General features: G+C 39.1%; 1 protein-coding gene across 3 annotated transcripts in view; it reads right to left on the reverse strand.

The window, feature by feature from the left end:
- PAK5 (p21 (RAC1) activated kinase 5) overlaps positions 1-23,891 on the reverse strand; it is a 302,347-nt gene that overhangs the window by 232,483 nt on the left and 45,973 nt on the right. The window contains exon 1 of one of the 3 annotated variants that reach the window (XM_054674646.2): positions 5,488-5,595. The exons of the other annotated variants lie outside the window; for them this stretch is intronic. The gene's annotated coding sequence lies outside the window, so the exon portion shown is untranslated. Of the gene's footprint in view, positions 1-5,487; positions 5,596-23,891 lie in introns of those variants that run through there. 3 annotated transcript variants of the gene reach the window in all.

Consider the following 23,891-nt stretch of genomic DNA (forward strand, 5'->3'; position numbering starts at 1 on the left):
GTGAAAATACAGACATATGGGGGCATGACTTGGCCCACAGCATAAACAAATTGACATTGAAGCAGGACATATTTCCAGCTGTGTGGAGATGAAGCTTTCTTCTCTCCTAATCAGTATAGTGAATATTATCTGCTAATTCTGCCCATGGATAAAATATGCCATTGATACACAAGGCAGGGGTTCTAATAGTTCCTCTACATCCCTGCCAGTCTGCATAACTACACAGGTGTCTCTGTGACATGCTCTACCCTTTAGCTATCCGTGCTAAAAATACTTCTTTGCAAAAATTGCCATAGGGCGATGACTTTGACTTTGATATAATTTATCATGTGGCTATCACTTTCCCCCATCTTTTTTACTTTCAATGATGCTCTGAACTCTTCCCCTCAAAATTGAATCTGACAATTGCAAACTAAAGAGATTTAAAAGAACAAATGGTCTTCCAGCTTCCCTTCAAGCCCGGTTAGACAGACTTAATATACCTTTAGCTCTGCTATGGGCTAGAGAGCACATCTAAGGTAGACAGCAAATTGAAATGCTCCAACAAAGGTGATGGGATGGAATGGCTTCACCTTTTCTCTAAATATTTGGCTGCTTTTCCTCTTCTTTTAATCATTGTTAAACCACCAACCAGCCATTCTCCATCTGATATGACCTCTGGCATTGAAATGAAATATTTATAGAGAAAGGAGCTCTTTAAAAACTAAATATGGTACAAAGAAATTAGCTAGTAGAAGAATATAGAACTAGGAGAATGTGTGATGTTATCCTGCAGAAATGTGAGAATAATTCTTTTGAGGAGTTTTTTCTAAAGGGCAGTAGCAAAGCAGGGTGGTAGCTGGAGAGGCCTAGAGTCAAAAGAGTTTCTTTTTTAGATGGGGAAAAAATAGAGCTTATGTGTATGACACAGAAAGGCCAACAGATAACGCAGGAGAGGGGGAAGAGTTGCCAGAGTGATGTCCTTGGGCAGGCAAAAGAGGACGGTTGACTTCCTAAGAGGAGGGCTTGGACTCTGCAGGAAGCACAGGCAGTTCATTCTAAGAAAAAGAAATGAAGGCAGAGAACATGAGCGCAGATGAGTGCAGATGTGCGGTTGACAGTGCGATGATGGGGACATGGGGATGTCTCATTCTGATGGCTTCTATTTTCTTAAAGAAACAAGAAACAAGAAAATCAGCTGAAGATGAAAATGAGGGAGAAGATAAGGTATAAAATGGTTACCTAAAAGAACAGGAGAGTAAAGGGGCTCCAGAAACATAATATGACTACTCGGCAGCTCTAAGGACTCATGCGTGGTTTGTAGTCATGGCTGTAAAGTGAAACGAGCCAGCACAATGGTGTGTTTCACTCCATCTGTGTTTAGCTGGGTGAGTGTAGGCAAGATGGGCATGAAGAGTTGAATGTAATCTGGGCTAGACTTTTGCCAAGTGATTACAAAGGAAGGGGAAAGGAGCAATGTGTGCCTAGAAAATGCAAGACAGTAATTAGAGTAATGCAGAGTAAAATGTGAGCTGAAACAGTAGAAAATTGGGACATGAAGAGAGTGAGAGACAACAGAAAGGGGGTAGGATGCATGGACTTCAGGTCACAGTGGGGTTGAAGAATTGTTGGAGTTGAGGCCCTAAAGGAAATATGAGCCCTCAAGAAGTTATCCTCAGTGCCAAGTTGGACATCAAGTTGTCAAGGATAGATATACAGCAAAGATAGTTACTCTATTGTTCATGGCTGCCATAGGGACAAACAACTCAGATAGAGCTGTCTTAAGGAAAAAACTGTCCAGCAAGAAAGATTAGAAAAGGACAGAGGAGACTCCTGGGTATAAACATAAGAGAATATGAATATAAGAAAGCAAGATGTCACAACAAGAAAAAACATCCTTGAAACAAGACTTCTTACAGCAGCCATAGCAATTACCAATCTTCATAAAACTTGTGGGAAAGCTCCTATAATTTATCTAGTCAAACCCATTTTACAGACGAGTAACTAAGACCCAAAGAGGTGGGAGGATCTGCTTAAAAGCCACATAGCCCTAACAGAGATATTTTGACTCACTTTTTGATAGAGAACATTATTGTCTTTATGTAGGCTGAACTATATGAAATTGACCTATTATATGTCAAAAATGGTTGAATCTTGCCAACTTCATGTCATTCAACCTAACATACTCCAGTTTTCTTTCTACTATAGCAGAGTGTCAAGAAAGAGCAGATCTATAATTTTTAAATTTTTTTTTTTCTGAGATAGGGTCTTGCTCTGTCACCCAGGCTAGAATGCACTGGTGTAATCACTGCTCACTGCAGCCTCAAACTCCTGGGCTCAAGGGACCCTCCCACCCAGCCTCCCAAGGAGCTGGGACTACAGGTGTGTGCCACCACATTCAGTCAATTTTTTAATTTTTTTTTTTTTTTTGTAGAAATGGGCGTTTCACTCTATTGTCCAGGCTGGTCTTGAACTCCTGGCCTCAAGTAATCCTCCTGTATCAGCCTCTCAAAGTGCTGGGATTACAGGCATGAGCCACCACACTTGGCCTAATGAATTCAAATATTTTTAAAATAAACTATTGCCATCCAGGAACAGTGGCTCATGCCTGTAATATCAACACTTTGGGAGTCCGGGGGAGGGCGGATCACTTGAGCAGGAGTTTGAGACCAGCCTGATCAACATGGCAAAACTCTATCTCTACAAAAAATACAAAAATTAGCCAGGTGTGCTGGTACATGCCCATGGTCCCAGCTACTCAGGAGGCTGAGGTGGGAGGATTACTTGAACCCGAGAGGCCGAAGTTACAGTGAACAGAGATCGCACCACTGCATTCCAGCCTGGGTGACATAGTGAGACCCTATCTCAAAACAATAAAAAACAAAAATAAATTATTACTCACTTTCTTATTTTATCAAGAAAATGTCTGCAGGCAGCTATGGGAGTTAACAGCAACAAATTTCCGAAAACTAAGGTTAAATTTAACCTCTAGTGAAGAAATGATAAAGAATCCAAAGGTAATGGATGAGAGCAGCCACCTGGAGCTATGACCAAGAGATTAGTGGTGACCCTCAGAACTAAAATAAGATGAGCTGGGGGAGGTATAATTGGATGATTATAAATATAATTCTTACAGATAAGAAAGTGCACTATTAGGAGAAGGATGATCAGCAAGGTGTCTATAAAAAGAAAAAACAGAGTCAAATCCAAGAAAGAGGGTTTTGCAGGAGTCTCTAGCCCATCCCTGTGAAGGAATATCCCCGCTAGGGGATGTATGCCATTGGTCTACAGAGGTCAATGACACCAGCCAGGAAGCTCATGTCACCGGCTCTAAACGCCCCAGTCTCCTTGTGAAGATAATCTGGCTTCCCATTTGGTTATGACCATAAAGAAGCTGCCACTGTCAAAGCACACATAGTTGGAATTTCTGGTCGTTGTATTTCTCATAGAATATTAATAGATCAGCATGATTGCTTTTCATGCATTACTCCCTGTGTTTGGTGGATGTGGTTAATGTGAATTTACATTTGCGAAATAATGAAGTAGATGTTGTCAGTGCCATGCATATCCCCTGGGTCCTCCAGCAGAGACTTTCCTCCTATTTCAAGGCATCCCTATTCTTCTTGGCCCAATAGTCAGGTGGAATGTTCAGGGAAGGCTGGATGTGTCAGGGAGTTAACACTCCAGGAGTGACCCTCAACCAATGAAGGGCACATGTTGGTTGAAAAATATTCCAACTTCCTCACCCCTCCATGGGAAACTGAGGCATTGTCTCTCCTTGAAGGTTTTCAGGAGATCTGCTTTTGAGGAAACTCAAACTAAGAGAGATAAATCCTCATGATGAGAAGTCAAACTTCTCACTCTTCAAAATCAAACCAGGGCTATGATGAATTCAACAGGGTGTAGAAGGCCATCCAAGAGGATCTCTCTGGAAGACAAGCTGGCTTTGCCTAAAGAAGTACAACATGTCACAAAGCTCATTCAAGTGTACCATCTCCACTTGAATAATCACAGAAAGAGAAGTGGCTTTTGCTTGCATTAGTTCTCTTTAAGTTCTTTTTTTTAATTATCGTTATACTTTAAGTTCTAGGGTACATGTGCACAATGTGCAGGTTTGTTACATACGTATACATGTGCCATGTTGGTGTGCTGCACCCATTAACTCATCATTTATATTAGGTATATCTCCTAATGCTATCCCTCCCCCTTCCCCCCACCCCACGACAGGCCCCGGTGTGTGATGTTCCCCTTCCTGTGTCCAGGTGTTCTCATTGTTCAATTCTTAGACAGTGCATGAGTTTGGTAAATTTCACTTCTATTTTTCTGGAAGTCACCCTACTTATAACTAGTTCATAAGTGAAAAAGGAAAGCCCAAAGCCAAGTTACACATTGACTTGATGTGGCTAGGAAGTATATGAAAAAGAGAAGAGAAAGAAAAGAAGATAAAAGCACAGGACAAGTGGGGGCAGAGAGTGGTAAAAAGTCAAGTCCGTAGGCATCAGAGTAGATGTTCGCATAATAGAGGGCAGAGCTGGAGCCTTGGCATACCTATGGCTAAGTGCCTTGTATATTTTATTATTTAATTCTCACAACAACACTACAAGGTTGTTACTGTAGTTGTCCCATTTTGCAGGTGAAGAAAACAAGGCTTGAGGTGAGTCTAAGGTAAAGTACTGGTCAGCAGCAGAGTTAGGATGTGTGCTCAGGCAGTCTGAGTCCTGAGTTCATGCTCTGCAGTAACTGTTCCCTATTGCTGTTTTCTCATACTGGACAGAGCACTGGACAGTGAGGGAAAGTTATGTTTCAAAAGGTTATATTTCAGAGCAAGGGCCAGAATGAGGAGGAGATGGGAGATCCACAAAGCAAAGCAGGATATGGGGTCAGACCCGCTTACTATGGTAAATGCTTTCTTACATCGCCATGGTAAGAAAGTGTCAATCTGGGACTACCCAGGGTGCTGAAGACCTGATGCAGTTGAACACTTCATTCAGTGTGACACCTCACTCCATGGGAACACTCCCTACTGAAAGAGCTTGGGGGAAAGGAGGAACAGATACAGTCCCAACACTTCTCTTCTGAAAGTAAAGAATGAAAGCTATGATTGGAGAAAACATGAACATGCACAAAACTGTGATAGAGCAAATTGTGGATACTCACTCACACCTACCAGAATGCCTAACAGTGAAAACACAGCCATTACCATCCCTGGAGATGGGGAGCCGCTGGACTTTTCATACATTGCTGATGGGAGTATAAAAATAGAACAACCAATTTTTTAAAGCTTGGCTTTTTCTTATAAAATTAAGCATCAGCTTTATTATTTAGCAATTATATTCTTCAGTATTGATCCCAAAGAAAAAATGTACAGGATTATTCATGGCAGCTTTATTCATGATAGCTAAAAATTGGATATAATCCACATGTTCTTCATCAGATGAATGAATAAACAAACTCTGATATAGTCATACATTGGGATACTACTCAGCAAAGCAAAAAAGAACTACTCACTAGAGGAGCTGACGGACGACCAAGGTGGGCAGATCACGAGGTCAGGAGATCGAGACCATCCTGGCTAACATGGTGAAACCCCGTCTCTACTAAAAAATAAAAAAAAAAAAGAAACAAAAATAGCCAGGTGTGATGGTGGGCACCTGTAGTCCCAGCTACTCGGGAGGTTGAGGCAGGAGAATAGCGTGAATCCAGGAGGCGGAGCTTGCAGTGAGCCAAGATGGCGCCACTGCACTCCAGCCTGGGCGACAGAGCAAGACTCCGTCAAAAAAACAAACAAACAAACAAACAAAAAACTACTCACATACAACAATGGATCTCAGAGGCATATACTAATAAGCACAGCAGTATGTACTTTCTAGAAGAGGCTATACTAACTAAAGATGACAAAAGTCAGATCAGTGGTTACATTGGGGGTGGTAGCAAATGACTGGAAAGAGACATAAGGATCATTTTAGAGTGATAGAAATGTTCTATCTTGGTTGGGGTGTGGGTTATACATATTTATATATGTGTCATAGGGCTATAAAATTTAGATCTGTGCCTTTCACTGAATGTAAATTACACCTAATTTTTTAAGGGGAAAAAAAGAGCTGCATCAGTAGACTCACTCATAATGATACCAAGTTTCAGGGCAGCTTGGTAAATTCTTTGCTCAGTTTCTGATTCAACAAAAGCTGTTTAGCAGTACTGTTCATTCCACCCACAGGGTCCCATGGCCTCATTTCCCTCCACAAAATAATTTCCCAAATTCATTCTGTCTGCTGTCATTTTCCACAAGAAAAAATGGTGCAACTACAGATGAGTCTTGTGACTTTCCTTCAAGTACTAAATATTATCACACTTTTATTTTTTATTTTATTTTTATTTTTGTGGGTACACAGTAGGTATATTCTACTAAAGGCCCTCATTTTCAATTAGCAGCAAAGGGCAAATGTATTAATGCACCTTAACCAAGGTAATTATTACAATCATATGCTTTTTACTAGTAGATCAAAGCACAGAAAGCATAAATCTTGAACAAGTATGTATCTATTTATGGGGTAACATACTTTTCTTTTAGACAGAATATTGAATCTAAATTGCAGTTGTACCTCCTATGCTAAGGAATCTTCCTTCCAATTGGCCCATTTGTTAATTTCCCCTCCATAGGTACATATTATAATTCTCTTGGGAAGATCTAATAGAAATTATGCACTAATGAAAAAATTCTTTAAATCTAAGATAAATTGATTTTTCTTCGACATGTAAATAATTGAACATATGATTAATTCATTATGAGAGAGTTAAATAGAAAATTTTGATATCATGTAGTAAAGAAATAGTGACTCTTGAAAGTTTTGGGGAAAGTGAAAAGATGGAAAAACTCAGAGAAACTAGAATTTGAATGCTTATCTTGTGCTGAATGCTTGAAGAAGTGCTTTATATATGCAATTTCATTATTCCTTATAGCATTATTGTGAAGCAGGAATATAGCACAGGTGACAGATGAGGAAACTGAGGCTCATAGAAACTAATATGTCCAAAGTTCAGAACTAGTGAAAGGTAGAGTCAGAATTTCATACCAGGTCTAGATAACTCCATAGTCTATATCTTTGCTGCCCAAAAGTAAGAGACATTCATCCATTGACTCATTAAACAGATGTTTATCAAAGTGCCTACTGTTCTAAGCACTAATGATGTAAGTGTAAGCAGTAACCCATTCCTTGCACTGTGGGAGCTTATATTCTAATGGGGAGTATGGTGGCTTTAAGTTATATCCACAAATTATATGATGCTCCTGTTTTCACTAAGTAGAACTTAATTTCCCTCCTCCTAGGTGTGAACTGGACTTAGTGACTTGTTGGTTACAAACAGAATAAGTCAGAAGTGGTATATCATTTCTAGGAATGGTCTAACACATGTGACTTTCTCTTGGATCACTTGTGATGGGGAAATCAGCAGCCATCTTGTAAGGACACTCAAGCAGCCCTATGGAGAGGCCCATGAAGTGAGGAACTGAGACCTCCTGTCAAGAGCCATGTGAATGAGCCTAAAAGCAGACCTCCCACCAACCCCCAAGCCCCAGTTAAATCTTCAGATGAGACTGTAGCCATGATCAATCCTTGACTACAACCTCATGAGAGAACTTGAGCCAGAGACGCCCAGCTAAGTTGCTCTTGAATTTCTGATCCATAGAAACTATGGGATAAGAAATGCTTTTTAAGCCAATAAACATGGTGGTAATTTGCTACATAGCAATTAAATAGATAAATAAAGATATATTCACTATGAGCTAATTATATGAGATGTGCCAGGAAGAAAACAAAGGTTTGAAAGAAATGGAAAGGTATTAGTGCAATTTTAGGTATGAGAAGGCATCTCTGAGAATTTAACATTTCACTTGAAGCCAGCTACTGTGTCTCATCCCTGTAGTTCCAGCCACTCAGGAGGCTAGGCTGAGATGGGAGGATTGCTTGAGCTCAGGAGTTCAAGAACATTTCACTTGAGATATAAAGGATGAGAAAGGAGAACTGTACATTGGATGGCAGCATGGAGGTAGATAGCTGGTTCCTTTGGTAAGACTGGTGATATGGTTTGGCTGTGTTCCCACCCAAATCTCCTCTTGAATTGTACTCCCACAATCCCCACATGTTGTGGGAAGAACCCGGTGGGAGGTAATTGAATCAAGGGGGCAGGTTTTTCCAGTGCTGCTCTATGATAGTGAATAAGTCTCACAAGATCTGATGGTTTAATACAGGGCAGTTCCCCTGGCAGGCAATGCCAGCATGTAAGATGTGACTTTGCTCCTCATTCACCTTCCACCATGATTATGAGGCCTCCCCAGCCATGTGGAACTGTGAGTCAATAAAATCTCTTTCCTTTATAAATTACCCAGTCATGAGTATGTCTCTATTAGAAGCATAAGAACAGACTTGTATATACAACTACCTATAGCAGGGCGGTAGAAATCAAGGACCAATTAGAGTAAAAGAAAGAATAACTAAAGAGAAATAAGGAAGATCATTATATATTTTTTTGAAATATTAGCTAGAAAGGAGAACAAAAGTAGTGGGGAATCTAGCATGGGCTATGCCAGGGTCATTGATGAGGACAGTGGTGCTGCTGCTCTTTTATGCATGTGTGAGGATGGGAAAAATCCCATTAAAAAGGAGAGAATGAACAAGGTGAGGATGTGCAAACAGAGGCACAAATTAGGGATTAGACAAGAATGATATTTCCTGCATCACGACAAGAAGGGATGGTATAGGCTAAGCACTTGGGTGGGTTTATGTGAAGCTCTATGGGCATGAGAATGAGGAAATGCCTGGCTGGTACTCTTATAAGTAGAATACAATTCCCTTCACAAATGTGTTCTAGTGTTTAATTATTTAACTATTAGTTAAAATATTAACCAAAAGAACACTACTTGTGTTTATTGTTATTTTTAATTCATTGATTTGGGTCTTGAGTCTTCACAATATCTCCCATGTTCGTGTGTATAACTTCTCCGTGATGAAAAGTAAGTTCTCCAATGCTATATTTTAATATTTTTACATTTAGATGTTTTTATGTTGTTGTTGTTTTAAGGATAGGATCTCACTCTGTTGCTCAGGCTGGAGTGTAATTGCATGATTACAACTCATTGTAGCCTCAAACCCCTGGGCTCAAGTGATTCTCTCACCTCGGCCTCCCATGTGGCTAGGACTACAGGTGCACATCACCATGCCTGGCTAATTTTTTAATTGTTTGTAGAGACTGGGTCTCATCGTGTTACCCACACTGGTCTCAGACTCCTGGCATCAACCAATCCACCTACATTGGCCTCCCAAAAGACTGGGATTACAGGTGTGAGTCACCACGACAGGCCAATACTTTGGGAGATTTTAGATTACATTTAGCTCCTTAACCTAACTTTTATGGTAGTATATAGAATGAGGCAGGGAGTTGTCCCATTTGATAGTTCACCCTTTCCATACTAATTGGAAATGCTACCGATCCTAAGTTTTCATATAAACATGAGTTGATTCCTGGACTACCAATTCTTTCCAGTGATATGTTGGTCTATTCCTGTGGCTACACCATACTCTTTTTCTATACCCTTTTCACCCGCAGAAAAGGGTGTTCAGTATACATGCATAGTTTAATAAATAATTATAAAGTGAACTCTCAGGAAACCACAACGTAAGTTGAGGTAGAGAACATTTTGAGCCCCTCTAAACCCTCAGAATATCCATTCCCATGTATAACCTCTTGCCCTTCCCTACACGTAATCTTTCTTCTGGCCTTTGGGATAGTTATTTTCTTGTTCCTTTACTTTTCTAGGTATTATGATGATTATTTTTCCTTTACTGACGGAGCTCTCAGATTTAGCATCTTTTTTTCATGAAATGAACAGTGCCTAATACAGCATCCTCAGGAATAGAGAAAAATATTCAAATGGACAAGACATGGCTTTCTTTTACATTGGCAGCTATCACTGATATTTATCAATATAACTGTTTAGCATTTGACAAAGGAAACCTCCTCTTTTTAGAGTATTAAATATTTATTGACTATGTATCTAAGTGGGTTCCATTACTATCTAAATTCTAAATTTTAGGAACATAATTGGGTAGGCCTGGGAGAAAGCTGTGCATGGCTCTTCATGAATTTACTGCTGATATAATGGACATTTGTCTAATATATATATATATAATTATATATATCTAAAATATAATTAAATTTATAGTTCACTTTTAAAATTATGACAGTACATTCTGATATCTGGGCTAGACTTTTTCAGTATTGTTCTTTTTTTCACATTTTTCTTGGCTTTTTTTCTGAGCAGTTTTTTTTTCAGATACATCCTAGCACCAGATTTGATGCTTCATAAAATTATATTAGCATTTTGGTTGATACTACATTAAATTAACTGATTATAACTTTTCTGTAAGTTTCTAAGAACTTGGCATTCGTTGGGGAGGAAGGGAGATAGAGAGCTCAGTAGCCATCTTTACATAATTCCTTCTAATTATGTTTATACTATATTTAATACTATAGGCAAAATTAATTATAGCCCCTTAGAACTATTATTACAACTCAACTTAAAACACTTAATAGCATTGTTAGTAGGAGATTTTCTACTAAAGGCCCTTGTTTCCAATTAGCAGCAAAGGGCAAATATATTAATGCAACTTAACCAAGATAATTGTTACAATCATATGCTTTTTACTAATAGATCAAAGCACAAAAAGCATAAATCTTGAACAAATTATGTATAATAATGATTTGTACCCCATATCAATTCTACTACACATATCCTATAGTAAAATGCATGCTTTACCATATTTAAGCTAGGCTCCCAACTCTCAATAACAACATTTCTTTAAAAAATCTCCCATGAAGCTATTGACATCACCAGACACATTTTCTGCATGCTTTGGAGCCTAGGGGTCCAAGGACCAAAAATAACTTTTCTAGATTTGTGGTAAGAAGGTAGCTCTAAGTGAGCTTTTATTAGCATGGGGCAAAATTAGATAAAAAATACACAATAAATAACACTTCTAGAACCCTTTTCACCTCTGGTTTATTTCTGTGAAAGACTAAATCAGAGGAAGAAAATGATAGCTAAAATCAGAAATAAATATGACATAATAGGGTGCAATTTGGAAAGTTAGGCCAAAATTTACCAAGGAAAAAATGGCTCATCTTTTGCTTCTTGAGCTTTGATTTTCAAAGCAAAGTTTATTCATTCTTTTACTAACTCCATTTCTAGTTTGAATCTAAAATCATATTTTCTTAATCAAAAGCAAAATGTTATCCATGTCTTGGAAGATGCTGAGATGTTTATACCATACACATCATCATCCCAATAAGACTAGGCATATACCATCCATATATCTATTTTTATTTAAAAATTTATACATGTATTATGACTAATCAAGATTTTAAATGTAAGATTTCTATACTCATAGAAATATATATATAAATACATAAAACAATACATCTTAGTTATTTTCCTCCCATACCCATTTTCTCATATAGTACACACCCCCCTTGGAAGCTGCTACTCTAAACCATTCAAACATTGAATAGTAGTTTGCTATGAGTAAATCTTTTCACATGGTATAACCATTTGAATGTTAAGTAGACAGAGATTTAACTTGCTTTGAGTGTGTTCTATATTCATGTCATAAACTTCAAAATTTATAATTATACATAAGTTATTATTTTATCCTCTCATATATCATCAAAACTCTAATGTGCTAGTGCCTTTACTTATCTAGGTATTATGATGATTATTTTTCCTTTACTGACAGAGGTCTCAGATTGAATGTCTCTTTATTTCATGAAATAAACAGTGCCTAATACAGCATCCTCAGGAATAGAGAAAAATATTCAAATGGATAATATATGGTTTCTTTTATATTGGCAGCTGTCACTGATATTTATCAATACAACTGTATAGCATTTGACAAATGAAGCCTCTTCTTTTTAGAGTATTAAATCTTAATTGACTATACATCTAATGGGTTCCATCACTGTCTCAATTGTAGATTTTAGGAACAGAATTGGGTAGGCCTGAGAGAAAGGTATGCATAATTGTTCATGAATTTACTGCTGATAGAATGGACCATTTGTCTAAAATAAGGTATAAAGAAATGGAGAAATTTTAGGAAAGCTTATGTGGGTCAGGTCTCAATGTGACAGCTCACCCATAGAAGGCCACTGTGAGAAAGGAAAGTTAAAAGGATGTTGTGTTTGCCTGGTCTGGAGCCTGGAGAGGCGAATAAGATAAGAAGATATCACACACCATATTTGTGTAAACTGGGATGCTGTGGTTAACTAGTATTAAGACCAGACATCTTTTCCCACACTGAGACTCTAATATCCAGCAGCCTTCTAGACATCACTTGGAGCACTCGCCTGTCTAACAGACAACTCAAACTCAACATGCCTAAACCTGAATTCCTGATCTTCCCTCCTGAGCTAACTTCACCCACAGCTGTCTCCACTGAGGGGATGGCAACTTCTTCCTTTTAGTTCTCGTGCCAAGAACCTTGGCACTATCCTTGACCCTTTCCCCTCTCCCGTACCAACATCCCACGCCTCAGGGAATCCTGTTGGCTCTATCTTCATAAAATATCCAGATTCCAACTACTTCTCACTTCCTCCACTGTTAACATCTGTCCTGAGCCACCACCCACTCTCTCCTGCATCAATATAAATGTCTTGGAACAGGTCTCTTAGTTTCTCCCCTTTCCCCTATATAGTTTGTGCTCAGCGCAGCAGTCCGAATAATTTTTGAGTGAATCAAGTCATTTCAACTTTCTGCTCAGAACTCTGCTTTGCCCCTACATGTCCCTCAGAGTAAAATCTGTCTTTGCAATAACCTTCAGAGCCTTATATGATCTACTCCCCACCTCCCTTTCTCTCGCTGACATTGTCTCTATTACCTCCCCTTGTTCCAGCCACAGTGGCTTCCTGATATGTTCCTTGGGTGCCAGGTGCACTTGTGTTTTGCGCTGTCATCTATTCCATCTTCCTGGAACATTCTTCCCCCAGATATCTACATGTCACCTCCCTCAGCTCTTTCTAGTCTTTCTTGAATCGCATGTCCTTAATAATGATGCCCACCTGGGCCATCCTGTTTATTACTGCAACACCCCTCCCACCACTATACTCCAACCCAGCCCATCCAACGATTCTTACCTGTCCTCATTTATGTAAGAGCTTATTACCTACAAAAATAATACTCTTCACTGGATCCAATAAGCCATCAACTGTGAGTCATGCCAGTATCTTACTACGACATGCTACTGATTGTAAGGTAGATTTTGATGTCAGGGATATTAAAATATAAAAATATGTGTACCTTGGAATCCGTGACATGTGGGTGGCAGGCAGTGTTTATCTGGGAGTATCATTCCTTACCTCCTACACAGGGTTAAAACCGGATGACAGGAGAGGGGTCCCTGGGTGCTCTGACTTCTGACTCCATTCTCCCTTTCATTCATTAAACTCATCTTTCCTGGGAACTTACTTTGCATCAGGCATTGTAGATACAGTAATAGAAAAGAAAACAGCTCCTGCTCTTAAAAGGAACTTTCAGTCTAGTAGGAAGTCTGACAAAGAATCAGAAATTGAATTATAATGTGTTAACTGCTGTGATGACTATAGGGTCCCAGAGGAGGCCCCACCCACCAACATCGTCAAACACTTTCAAAGCTAAAGAGAGTAGGCATGGTTATCTGCTTTTTATTTTCTTTTTTCTCTTTCTTTTTTTTTTTTTTTTTTTTTTTTTTTAGACGGAGTTTCGCTCTTGTTGCCCAGGCTGGAGTGTAATGGCATGATGTCGGCTCACGGCAACCTCCATCTCCTAGGTTCAAGCGATTTTCCTGCTTCAGCCTCCCAAGTAGCTAGGATTACAGGCATATGCCATGTGCCACCACAATCGGCTAATTTTGTATTTTTAGTAGAGATGGGGTTTCTCCATCTTGGTCAGGCTGGTCTTGAACTCCCGACCTCAGGTGATGCACCCACCTCAGCCTCCCAAAGTGCTGGGATTACAGGAGTGAGCCACCGCACCCAGCCAAGTTTGTCTACTTTTTCTTATTTCCAAACTGTGAAAATGGAAAACATCAGAGTACTGACATGAGAGGCACCAAATAATGTATCCAACTAAAGTATTGCTGCGTATCTATCTATTTATCAATCAATCAAGAGAATCATTTAAGGTCCAGATAGCTGCTTGCCTCCTACCTGAAGTATGAATTTGAGCACCAGATTCTTTTTTTCCATTTCTGCCTCTAAGCACCGTGTGATATTCTGAATTTCTGTTTCATCAATTCTAACCAAGGAGGCAGGGAACTCTAAGAACTTCTCTATCTCAACATCTTCGATTCTATTTTTGCTTAAATAAATCTCAAGAAGGTTATCTTCACCCTCAGGAAAGGTGTCTGTTTTGTTTCTCCTATGAAGATATGTTACAGAACATCGTGTTCAAATAATGTCTAGTGATATTTATTACACAGGCTAAAAGTATGTGATACTTTAAGTCTAAATTGTTTAATTCTATGATCCCATTTATAATTTGCAATACAATGTTGTAACTCTCAGTAAGTTAAGAAAGAAGAGTTAGAAACAGTGGTTGTCTCATTTAACACGATGTTCTCAAAGATTCTGAAGGCCAAAACAGCTCTTACCTCCCCATTTAATAGATTTAACCATGCTAAAAATCTTCCATCTGTAAAAATTATTTTAACTAACCCAATTTTTGTATTCATGCCATTCAATACATTAATCAAATTGTTTAAAACAGAATCTTGGCAAGAAATAAGGTACATCAATTAACTACAATTCTACCATGAGACTGTAATTTAAGTCTCATGAAATGTTAAAAAAAATAAAATTAAGTAGCAGATGCCAGTGTCCTCTGAATAATCTACAATGATATAACCAAATAATGGGAATCTCAGAATAGATAAAATAGGTTTTTACTGGCTTAAACTTTAATTAAAAGGACTATTCTTGATGCTCTGTACTTCTACAATATTATGAGGGAACTTGTTCAGCTTCCACTGCTAAGATACAAGATTGCCACTGCTGAGATATAGGATTGGGAATGACAGTAGCTTCAAAGATAAGAGGAAGATGTCAAATGAATTCCATTTTGAATATATATTTGAATAAATTCAGCTTAAGATATTACCCAGATAGAAGCATCCAGCGAAAGTTGGAAATACAGCTTTGATGCTCAGGGAAGAGGTTGGAACTGCAGACACAGATTTGGTGATAAACATTTTAGAGGCCCCAGTAAGAGCCATGGGGCTGGATATGATTATACTGGGAGACAGAAACCTGAAGATAAAAGCAGAGAAAAATCTTCTTTGTAAATAGTATTTGTGGATTGAGGACAAGAAGCCGAGAAAGAAATGTTTTGAATATACAAGTAAAATGTAGGGTTCAGTTGGAGAAGCCAAGTCCTATATCAGGTGGGAATGTATGAGATCCAAGCCTCAAACTTTTGCAGGAGGTTTGATAGTATTAATATAGGAACCTCATTGCAGGAGGAAGGGAAGACATCAGACATAGATGGATCGTATTCTCTGTGAAGTGAAAGGCAGGGTCACATGCAAAAAACAAGAGAAGAAGTAAAAAAAGAAAAAAAAACCACATGTAGCCACACTGTTGCTTTGAATTTCACAGTCTGCCTTACCTAAGCTCTTACTCTTTGCAGGCAAATAAAGAAATAGGTGGATAAAGTGTGTATCAAATTGAACAAAATGGCAGTTTAGTCTAAAAGGAAGACATTTTCTTTATTTTAATGTACTACCTCCTTTCCAATAATTTCAGTAAGCCTTCATATTATACTAGATTCAATTCAATTTTCAGTGTATCTTTTGGCTTTTAAAACACATGTATCAAGTTAAAACTTTAATCAAATATCATAACCCCTGGCTATTTTTCTGGTCTCTAGCCTATGCTCATCATAAGAATTCTTGACATTAATACATTATTTTAGGTAAGGATGTAGAATATTTATTCCATAGTTATCACACACATGGAAGTCATTTTTCTCCCCAAAGGTGGCAAATTAGTATTGACTACATTTTATTATACACATTATCACTTGCCTTAGTATACTCATTTATGACGTGTATGATTACAACAACAAAATGCAAACAGAAACAAAAGGTTTGGTGATAAGGGACATTGAGCACAGAATTTTAATGTTATATTTCAAAATGGCTATGATGAAATGTGCTAGCTCAACTGAAAGAATCACAGCACACCTGTTTTGCCAACTTTTCAAGTTAACAAATTCTTTTCCAGTCTTTGTATTTCCCTCTGAGTGTATCTCCTTGGAAAATTATCAAGTCTCCAAGTGAAGACAAAGTGGTATCTCCAGATATGGAAATGTTGCAAAGGTTTCATTTTACAGAGAATTGCTCAAAGATGAGGATGACATAAGATTACCATCTTAGAGGGGAAAAAAATGTCTAAGGCATAGGAGAGGAAAGTGTTTGTATTTGTGAAGACCTTCTGCTAGTAACTTTGAAAAAGTTGGCAACCAACAATACTTTGATTAATTTGATCATGTGTTGTCCCTTGCAAGAATATGTCCAGTATGTCAAAACAAACAAATAATTGTTCAAGTGGCATGTCTGTAGATGATGTCAAAATTCCCAAAGGGCAATTTTTTGGGCAGCCTCAAGGTCAGAAAAGCAGTGTCCTAGAATAGACTGACCCACATATCCTTGACCCTCCCCACCTGCCTATCAGTCAGACACCCAACCAATGAGAGGCACTGCTCTAGGGGGCTTCACGCTTCCCATCTGTCCATCTTCCATTCTTAGTACATAAGCCTTTGTCCTGATGCTTGTCATGTCATGGTTGAAAGATGGCTGACCTGCTTCCAGGAATCACAGCCTGATTCCAGCAGGAGGAAGACAGCAAAAAGCAAAAGATGAAATAATTAAGGGGTATATTCATTGAGTGTCCCTTTTTAAGAGGCTTTTCCAGAAGCACATTCAACAACTTCACATTCCCATACCCAGCTGGAAGGGAGGCTGGGAAGTTGAGTATTTGAGCTTTCAAGGAAGAAGTAGGCTGTGAATGATTTTAGGGTACCCAGTTCACAGCATCTTCCATACTGGCCCCCAGGAAGTGCTCAACAAACATTTACATGTCGTGGATGATTTGTGTCCTGGCTGTGACACACATGCCATGTTCATTCTAACACTGGCCTCATCTCATCTTGTACCTTGTTTCCTTGATCCAGGAGAGCAAACACTTTCCCCTTTCTCAAAGTCCTACTCACTCTTTTAAGAAAAAATTTATTAAAAATGCAGTATAGCACATGTACAGAAAAGTTCATAAAACCTAAGTGTACAGCCTGATCAATTTTGATAAAGTGAACACATCATTTAAGAAGAAACTGAAAGTTATCAAAGCCACAGAAGCTCATGATGTTTATGTCATACCGTTATTTAAATATACTCTAAGATACACCTATATAATTGATATGTGGATAAGAGGACATGGTAATCTGTTTTATGGATAAGTGAAGACTGTTAAAATCGGAACACCTGGGTTTTCAAAATATAGAATGTGTTTCAATACTTTTTTAGTCTTGTATAATCCATCAGACTGGACATTTGAAAAATGTCACAAAAGTTTCCTGTTGAGATTCTATCATGCCATCAGTAATATAGCTAAAGGCAAGTCCTATTAATCCCAGATGAATTTAAACTGCATTGCACTGTGGATTTTAAATAGATTTAAAATAGGCTAATAGGTACTTGCAAGGGATAAATTTAAGTATTTCTGAATCACTCCTCATGCAGCTGCTGAAAAAATGGCAAGAAAAAATTATTCTTCCTTAAAATTATATTTAAGCACCAGTAAGGCAACAGTGATGGTTTAGCTTTAGTAATAATAATTTAACTAAAGCACAGTAAATTCACATATACTCTTACCATGAGCATGAAGTGAAACATTCTGCAGATAAGAGAAATAAGGCATAAAGGGGTCAAGTTACTCGCCTGGTTTCATAAAGGTAGTTAGTGATCATGCCCTACTTGTCTCACTTCTTCCTATTGTCCCTCTCCCTCTTTCTATTCCAGCTCCAGTATTACCCTTACTATCCTTAGAAGCAGCAAAACAATCCCACCTCCAGGTCTTTGCACTGGTGGTACCCTGTGCCTGGAGTGCTTGTCTAGATTTCCACATGGTTCTCTTGCTCTCACTTCTAGCAAACCTCTGCTTTTAAATTATATCCCAATAGAGCTTCAGTCATCCTTAAGCATTCCCTGGGCTTCTTATTTTATGTTTTTAGAGTAGGAGAGCTAAAGCATGGGAGTGGTCTCTTGGGTAAGTTAAACTCTCTAAGCCTCAGTTTTTCATCTATAAAATAGAAAAACTGACGCTTACTCTGCATGGCTATGAAAAGGATGTGCGTATGTGTGTGTGTGTGTGTGTGTGTGTGTATACATTTACAGTGGTGTGCTGGTAAATGTTTAACTACTGGCTTTCCAAAAAAAAATTATTGATACTGCTAAGTGCAGATTTGGGAATAGATATGCAGTAGACACCATGGTACAGTGTTTCCCTCATACAGGTGCGATAGATATAAATAACCACACAATCACAGATAATAGTAAAATGCAGTAAAATAATGAGGAAGTGGTGACTTTTGAGTGTTTATTTCTTTGTTTTATAACAAAACTTATTTAATTGTATGTTTACGTAATTTAATTTTAATAATAGCTAAAAATTAGCTGTCTCCAGCCCATGTGTCTGTGTGTGTGGGGGGGGGGGAGGGTATGTGTGAGTACACATATACAATTGAATAAACAAAAGCTAGTGCTACTGATAGGGGGAAAAAGCCACAATATTTTCTTTGTTTTCTCTAAATAGAAACAAATTAAAGAAAGCATTGACTTTGTTCAATGTGATTTTATACCAGTGATGCTCATAGATGACTATAGTAACAGCTTCAATGTAATGTGCAGAAAATCCTAGACACATTAAACTAAGAAATACACAGACATCTCAACCAGGGAAGCACAGCAAATGTATCTCCAGTAAAAAGGCAAGAACCTATCATTGATGAATGTTTGGTCACACTAGATGCCTGGTCTCTTTATTGATACCTCATTCTGACAGGTTTCCAAAGACTTGTCAGGGCACATACTCAAGTCATTACAGATCCAGATAAGCTTTAAATTGAGGTCAGGATGAAATCCATCCCCGTTACCACCCAGATTCTAAACTGCTAACCCTCTTCAACTGTATTAAATTCCAAAGAGGGAATATGATGAAAAGAGGAGAGAAGCCCTACAGTGTTAGAACTGGAAGGTAAAATCTCTTCTATAAAAGGTATTGTTTGGCAGATGAAGAGCAGAGATACACCTGGTTATCACCTTGCAAAAAACAGCATCACATACAGTGCCTTGTCTTTTTGTATTTTCTGGTCATATCCAAGCCACTGTTGTACTTTCATGTTTGTTTAAACTGGATATGTGGACACAATTTTATCTATAACTCTATTGGTCGCAGAAAGACCCTCTTCCTATTCTTGTTGTCTTGGATAACAAAGGGGTTCCAAGATTCAGCTTAATCCTAGAGTTTTACCCCCACCTCCAAGAAGCAGAGAGACTAGTATTTAAACCCAGGGGGATAAAACTTACCTTGAGCCAAGCAGCTGGGAACACAGCCATGTTGGTGAATTCCAGGTCTTAGAGCTTTCAACAACCATCAAACACACTAAGGCTATGCAGGTGAATAAAGACCAGTCACTATCCACAAAGATGTCTGGGTTTACTTGCAAAGATACAACTATTGGAATATGGGAGTCCCTCCCTCCACTGGAAGGTGTGAAGAGGGTTCCTAGCTGAGCTCTATGGGAAGTTCTCAGTATGCCATTTGGGGTAAATCAATCCTTTGTAGAAGTTTGTACTGGCTGCCAGAAAGGCAAGCCCTTGATGACTCAAGTACATCTGAACATTTCTGTAAGATCTCTAATTGGTGGGTTTTCTTTCTTCTTTAAAAAATACTGTATGTAGCAGAAGTTATGTCTTATTCACAACTCTTAGCTTAAGCAGGTGTCATTCTTGTTTCATCTTACTTCCAAGTCTGCATTTTTCTTGTGGACAGATGGCTATCAAACTGCTCTCCCTTTCAGAACAGACACCAGATGCCCTCGCAATTCAAAGTGAAAAACTAGGCTCGGCTCTTCAAGGTGTCAGCATTTATACTTTAACTTTAAAAACTCACTTAAACTCTCAATTATTTCAATGAAAAAAAAAGTTTCCATTAAGCCATTCTTTTCTAATTTTTCTAAAAACATTGCTTGTATACAGTGTTTACTTTTTCCATTATTAAGAGTCAGTATTAGAGGCGACCTCAAGAGCACTACAAGCTAGACCTATTTCAGACCAGGAAGGGTCCACGACACTTAATGGACATTGCTGGTTCCAGACCTGGATCCTTTTCCCTGGTTCCACATATGATGGTCTGGGGAAGATGGGAAAGACCAGGAGTTTGGGGGCAGACAAACTGTCTCCTGAATTTCTTGCTGACATTCTAGGAGAAGCTGAAATAAAGCATCCCTTCTCCCTTAACCTCCAGTGACGGTTACAAAGTCACTCTTGATCACCATATGGGTTGGCATCAGTCAAAAATTGCCCCAGGAATGATACCAACAAAATGAAGTGGCTCATTTTCCCCTAATTCTAACCACAGGGGATTGCAAAAAGATGCTGATGCAGGTCAGGAAAGGAGGGGCCTTTTTACGCCCAAGCTGCAAGTAAATGAATGAGCAAATGCTTGAAGACATTGAGGAGGGAGCTGACAGAATTTAGTTTAAGGAGCTTCATTCTCCAGCATTATCTACCCCATTTCCCAAACAGCTTTTCCATGACAGCCCAAAGAGCCTGCTTTATGCAGAGGCAAAGGAAGCTGTACCCCTAAAACTTCCTCTACGGGTCCTGCTATTGTGTTTGAAGTTCCTGCAACCTACTGTTTTATCTCAAGACTTTCAGAATCAAGGTTACAATACAAACCTTATTGGTGCTGAAGACACACTATGCCATAATTAAGGTATAGCATCTTATGTAAACAAATTAATCAGATTTGTTTGCTTGTCAGAGAGCAAACAGTATAAAGGGGCCCCAGAAAAGTTAAATTTTGAGATAACACATGAAAAGAGGAAAAGAGGGGAGAGGGAAAACCATTCCAAGGCCCAGGGGAATGCGAGGATAGAAAGTTTGGGCTGGGGACATTACACAAAGGTAGAATGATCTCTTAAAAAAAGCCAGCTTATCAAGAGTTGAATTTGATTTTTATTGTTTTAGAGACAGGGTCTAACTCTGTTGACCAGACTGCAATACAGTGGCATGGTCATAGCTCACTGCAGCATCCAAATCCTGGGCTCAAGTGATCCTCCCACCTCACCCTCCTTAGTAGCTGGGACTACAGGTGCACAACACAACACCTAATTTTTTATTTTTTGTAGACAGGGTATCTTCAGGTTCCCTAGGTTGGTATCAAACTTCTGGCCTCAAGTGATCTTCCCATCTCGGCCTCCCAAAGTGCTGGGATGGCAGGTGTGAGCCACTGCACCCAGTTGAATTTGGTTATTTTATACTTTGATCTTGAATAAAAAGTGATGAAAGGGGAAAGGTACTAGGCATTTGTGGAGATATCTCACTCTGTACCATACACTCTTGTAATGAGATCTGGTCTTCATCTTCCGTGGCCTCTCCACATCACGGGGAATGGGTGTTGGGAATGGGTTTCATTCCTTGGCTTCCATGACCTTCCTTCTCCTGTTTCTGCTCCTACTTCGTAGACATCAGCTTTCAGTTCCTGTTTCATTTGCCTTCTCCTTACATGGCAGTAAAGTCCAATATTCAGCGTCATTTCTCTCACCTTTTTCTTCTCATTGTGTAGCATATTCATTCACCACCTTTAGTCACAACTCACATGTAGATGACGTAGAAATGTTAAGTTTTAGGCTAAATATCACCTTTAAGCCCTGGGCATACACTCCAAAATCCCTGCTTCCTGGAAAGACCTAGCAGGCTGTCTTTGGGCACCTCACAGTCCACATGTCTGTCTACAATTGAACTCCTTGTCTGTCCTCACAAACATGTTCCACCTTCTCTTCCATTTGAAGTTGTAGGAAAAGACCCACCACTCCCCCAGTCACCCAAAGCAGGACCTTGGGCACAACTTGGATTCCTGCCTTTCTGACAAGTGCCAACAGGGCAGGTGCGTGCCGTGTGCCACATCCACCCCTCACCCGACAATGTCTTTACTACTTGACCTATATAAGACTTCCAAGTGCTGGCCCCTTCATCTCTCTGATGACTTTTCTCTGACCACTGAGTCCTTCTTTTCCCACCTGTGCATCAGGCTGGATTTGGACCTGACTCTCAATGAGAGCAGTAAATAATTCAGGCACTGGTGATTCACCAATCCTTTTAGAAAATATAGCTCAAACCAAACTGCTGTATTATAATTACTTTGCATAAATCTGCTTTATAGCTAAGGCCAATGGGCTGGTGATAAAGCAAAGAAGGACTCCTTTAAAAAGGCATCCGGTGGGTGACCCATGAGCCTCATAGAGGCAACAGTCCCAGGGACACCTCCCTGTTGATTGGGTCACACCTCCAGGGCTTCATTCAAACTGCTGACTCCAGCTGAAATGGCTCCCTCCCAAGTCTTTGCAAGACTTTGTCTTTGAGAACTAAATCCATGTGAAACCTCATTTATGGAATTTCTTCTGCCTGTACCTCCTTCACAGATAGAACACCCTCTTCCCTCCTGATCTGAGAACTTCTGCCATATCATTGTTCTTATTTATTGCCTGCCTTTCTCCCCTACCAGACTGTAAGCACCTTGAGGGGTGACTCAATGACTATTTTGATCCCCACTGCATGCAGTGCATGCTATACTTTTTTATTAGGCAGATAAATAAATAAATGAGCTAACAATGTAAGAAAATGTTTTTAACATCTTCACATTAGCAGGGGAAATCAATGAAGATGTGTTGAATATTTAAAGGATCATTCCAAGTAACCATCTCTCACTAAAGAAAAACAGAAGCAGAAAGTCATACAATCTAAGATACCATGTCTAAGGGTTGCGGGAGAAGTTTGGTAATCATGGTGAGCAAATCTCTGGCCCTGGCCTCTAGATTAAAAACACATTTTATGTCAAGAAGTCATAATCGTTCTACAACAGAGCCAAGAGCCAAGTGCTTTTCAGAAGTGCTGTTTGCAGGAATTATACTCCCCAGTCCATGACAGTATCAGGAGTTATTTTCACATGAGGAAGTATCCAAAAATCGCCAGGAACTTTTTAAGTGGGACAGTAACTTATGGCAGACACATCTCTGAACACATCTACAATTTAATTTTCAAGAAACTTAAGTGGAGACAATCCTTTTGAGAATATCTAACAACAGACTCCAAAGAAAGAAGCTCAAAGAAAAATATTTGAATAGAAAGCTGGAGAATATATTACCATTTCAGAGATGACTGATATTCCATTTATATTTTACTACATGTTATGGTAGTATTCTCCAGCAGCAGAAAGCAAGACTGAGAGACTCCTAGGTTACAGGAGATATATTTAACCTCGGATCAAGTGGAAGTTGGCACCTGGAATCCTTCTAGGAATGAAGCAAGGATATGACTCAATCAATCAAACGTTCTGGCAGAAAGCGAACAGGCAGGCAGACAGGCAGGCAACTGAGATGATGCTCGTTTAGAGAAAAGGGACTAAGTCAAGTTCGCTCTACTGCCTCAGCAGAATACCTTGAAAACTTAGGTGGGAAAGGTTTTTTTCTAATAACTGATAGCGACTCATCAATTGCACAGCCTAACCAGGATGCCATTTTTTTCCCATGTGGGCAGAAGAGTTTATGTATC

This window comes from Pan troglodytes, chromosome 21 (assembly GCF_028858775.2).
Source record: "Pan troglodytes isolate AG18354 chromosome 21, NHGRI_mPanTro3-v2.0_pri, whole genome shotgun sequence".
Lineage (NCBI taxonomy): Eukaryota > Metazoa > Chordata > Mammalia > Primates > Hominidae > Pan > Pan troglodytes.